This window comes from Vitis vinifera, chromosome 7, assembly GCF_030704535.1.
Source record: "Vitis vinifera cultivar Pinot Noir 40024 chromosome 7, ASM3070453v1".
NCBI lineage: Eukaryota > Viridiplantae > Streptophyta > Magnoliopsida > Vitales > Vitaceae > Vitis > Vitis vinifera.
Window position 1 is genome coordinate 5,591,933 of NC_081811.1, and position 4,313 is coordinate 5,596,245.

A 4,313-nucleotide genomic window follows, 5' to 3' on the forward strand; every position below is an offset into this window, starting at 1 on the left:
ACATGGATTTGGGCTAGAAGGAGAGACAGGACCCCTTTGCTGAACCCTAGCAGCATTGTGTGGCTGGACCCTCAGAAGAAAAACAAGTGCTATGACAGTAAAAAGAACGTTGAGAAACCTCATGATAGTCTTGGTGGTGAGGCAAACAGGCTAGGAGATGAAATACAAATAAACTGGATATGTGGGTGATATACAAATGAAGAGGAGATCGTGTTAATTGTTATTTATATGCATGCATGTCCAATGGTATCACTTTGATTTTTCATTGTTTGATTTGTTTGAAGGGTTTGGATTCTTGACTATTAGGTTTTACCACGAGATGACTGGAAATTGAACGGTCATAAAGGAGAAACTGTCCTTGAATTACCTGAATTGAGGCACGATAGGAACGTGTTTACTTGAATTGAGGCTTGAGTGGGGTTTGGTCACAGAGTTTTGGATGTTAAGCTGTTTTTTCTCGTAACATACACTGCTAATTCAAAATTGATCAACTCTTTGCAGATGATTCCACCCACATGCACCTTTCCATTATCGTCAAGACCTAAGACACAGTGCGTGTCCTTGAATGGGTCATCATCCGGGGTGTACGCATATACATACCATTTCTACACCACCACAAAGCTTGTTTATGATCATGTTTTCTTCTGTTCAAATCTCTTGAGAAAATGCAAGAAAACTCATATAAAACTTTTCTCCCTTTTTCCCCAAAGGCACATGATAAAAGTGTTAATAGGTTGGTTAAGTTATGGGTTCTCAATATATTTATATACCTATGGTTCAAAGTTATGGTATCGGTTATTAATTTAGGAGGTCTTGAGGCACGTCGGTCTTGGTATCTTTGATCGGTATTGGACGATAGACAAAATATATATAATTAAATATTCTTTTTTTTATAAAGTTTTAAGTTTAATTATATTTAATGTTATTTAAATAGACATAAAATATGTTTATTATTTTTTAATATTAAAAGTTCTTTTATTTCATATCTTCATATTAAATTTAATTAATTATAAAAATGTTCAATTGTTAATATTGATACAAGTAATTATTAATTTTTTTAGTAATATGTTATTCAATAAAATTTAATTTATACATCTTATTTAATTGTATTAAAAAAGTTAGTAATTTATTTAAAATATAATTAAATTAAATTGTTATAATTTATGTTTACATTTCAATTTATTTCATTATATTCATTACCCATTTTATAAATACCCGAACACCCATGGGTAAACCCATTACCTCATTACCCAAGATCCATTTCTTCATCTTCTCCGTCCTCTTCTTCTCTTTCAAACCTTTTTTTTTTTCAACTAGGTGAATGAAAATATAACCATCCTTCCCGTCTACTTCTTCTTAGTCAAACCTATTTTTTTTCTTTCTCTGCAATTAGGTGAATGAGAATAAAACCATATGCGATTGATTCTCCTCAAGGCTCAACTTCTAGGCTGCTTCTCATTTTGAATCAATCTAGACCATCTCTGAGTCAAACTCAATACTGGTTTCGTAGTAGGCTTGCCCAAGGCAAAAACGACTTGGATGAGTCATACCTGTTTCGATCGATAGGTCAGACCTTGTATATACCTTAATCGAGGTTGAAGTTCATAACACGTAAAACTAGGTCTACTAACATGCATGTTAAATTATCAATAAAGTTCAAAAATATTAAATTGTTAATTTATGCACCAATGATGAATATCAAGATACATCATCTATACTCAAAGTAATTAAAGATCAATTTACACAATAATTTTTTATGTGGAAAACTCCCACATTAATTATGGAGATAAAAATCCATAGGGCTTAAGACCTCTAATCTACAATTCACATATGCGATGTAGTACCTCCAATGCTTCAATAGATTTTTCTTAGCTTATGAGGGGATACAGATCCGTCTAACAACCTAAAATTCAATTTTATAAATTATTTCCTGAGAAATTGGGAATAATAGGGCAAGTTGGTTGATTCTCAAAGTGTCCAACCCAAAAACATATTTAGGTAGGTTATATATAAACCTAAGACTCTAGAGAGTTAGAAATGAAATTTTCTTAAAAGGTAAAATATCAACTTTTCAAAAGTTAATTAAGAAAAGATTTTTTTTAAAATAAAAAATAAAATAATCAACTTTTTAAAAATTAATTAAGAAAGTAATTTTCTTCAAAAATAAAATATCAATTTTCCAAAAATTCATTAAGAATAGAATTTTCTTAAAAAAAAAAAAATTAGATTTCTAAAAACTAATTAAAAAAAAAATCTCAAAGTTGCCAAAAATTAATGAAGACCTTTTAGCTCAATTTTAAACTTCCAAAAAACTAACTTGCCTTTGACAAACTTTTTCAGATTTACTTATGACAACCTGGTTGAACGCATTTTTCAATAAAGAGTAAGTTATTACCCAAAAAGATTTCTAAGCTAGAATAAAAAGGAACAAAAATGTCAGTACATAAAAATGACCTAACACTATCAGAAACAAAAATGACGAAAAAGGAGAAAACATATATTTGTTAGGTATGCAACAATGCTTTTGATATTGGGATGAGTATGTAAGGTGGAAAATTGTTAGACACTATTATAAGTCTCAAGATGAATATGAATGAATGGCATCAAGTCACATAAAGAGAATTAACTTAATCTCATTGATAGCTAATTGGTTTTTAGAAGAGATAGTTAGGTGTTTAATTCTAACAAGTGGTATTGGAGCTATGTCTTAAGGTTCAAGTTGCAAAAGCCTCATGTTGGAGGAGGAATTATTAGGTATGCAACAATGTTGCTCCACAAAAATAAATGACCTTGGGATGAGTGTTTAATACTGGAGATGGTTACACACCTCTAGAAGCCTCAAAACAAGTAGAGTCAATTGGTTTTTTGTTGAGATAACTCTACGATCCTAACAAGATTTTATAATTTCATAGATTTTTTAACAGAAAAAAAATTTATAAATGGCATAACCATTTCAAGAAACTCACTGAAGTGGACACATGAAACTGAAGTCCATCACTTTACATTGGCTTTGCATTCCTCAAGGGGGTGCAATCTGTGTAATCGGTGAACTCTCTGGGCAAAATCTGTGCAGAAGCCAACATCATAACAAAGGGATATTACAAACTATCATCCTTACCACCATCGAAAGATTTGGGTTAGTTTGGGCCTCTCAAGAGCCCAATTACTTCTATGTCTTCTCCCACTAGAGCCATAAATATAGATTAAAAAATAGGATAAATATATACGCAAAGACAAATAACAAGTTTGTTCAACCCAAAAGAAAAAAAAGGACATGCATGCTATAAAATTTGATTGAAAAACCTAATATTTGTCGTCTTCAAAATGTCTTATCAATGAGATGGTTAGGATTTTGATTGAAAAAACTACTATTCTTATCAGTTGGGTGGCCCGGATTAATATACTGCTGAGTTTTAACCCTGCAAAAGATAAATGATCATCACAACAACAAGAAGCAAAAATTTGTTCATGATTCAACTTTTTTTTTTTTTTTATATCATCATGAAGTGTACAAACTTCACATGGTTACACGTTACAACACAAATCAAGAGCAAAAATCTTGTTTTCTTCTGTTCAAATCTCTTGAGAAAATGCAAGAAAAATGCATATAAATCTTTTCTCCCTTTTCCCCCCGAAGTCACACAATACAAGAAAAATGTATATATATGATATATGTTGCCCCATTCAAGCCTCATTGTGGATGAAAATCTTTGCAACGTCATTATTGATTTGGAAATCAAGTCATAGAAAAAACTCTTCCCTAAGAAAAATATGATGTTTCATGGATTTTTTTTAATTATAATTTTTTTATTACATTATTAAGATAAATAAATTACGTTCTTTTTTCGAAGAAAAAGTTGTACATTAGCTCACGCAAAATCGGTAAAAGTGTGTTTAGTAGTGATTATATAAAACGTTTTTAGCCTAAATTTTTTAGGAAAAACACTTTCATAAAAAAAACATTTTAAGTAAAAATCCTGCCAAACACACTTTAATTTATAGGTATCTGACATCACTTTTAAAGATGTCAAACTTTTTTGAAGTTCTATTTTCAAAATATGAAATAGATTGTCAAAATGACTTATGAAATCCCAAATTATTCTTAAACCATGCATTCTACCCTTTATTAATGCAAAAGTTAACAAAAGAGCTACTTTAATCCTATTTACAATTAATGTGAAAATAAAATCAATAAACATGAAAGTAATATTGAAAATATATTTCAAAATTTGAATTAAATATTTAATTATTATAAAAAACAAGTTTATTGTTTAAAGTTTTTAAGGAATGAAAAAGGGGAAATTATTCCTAGA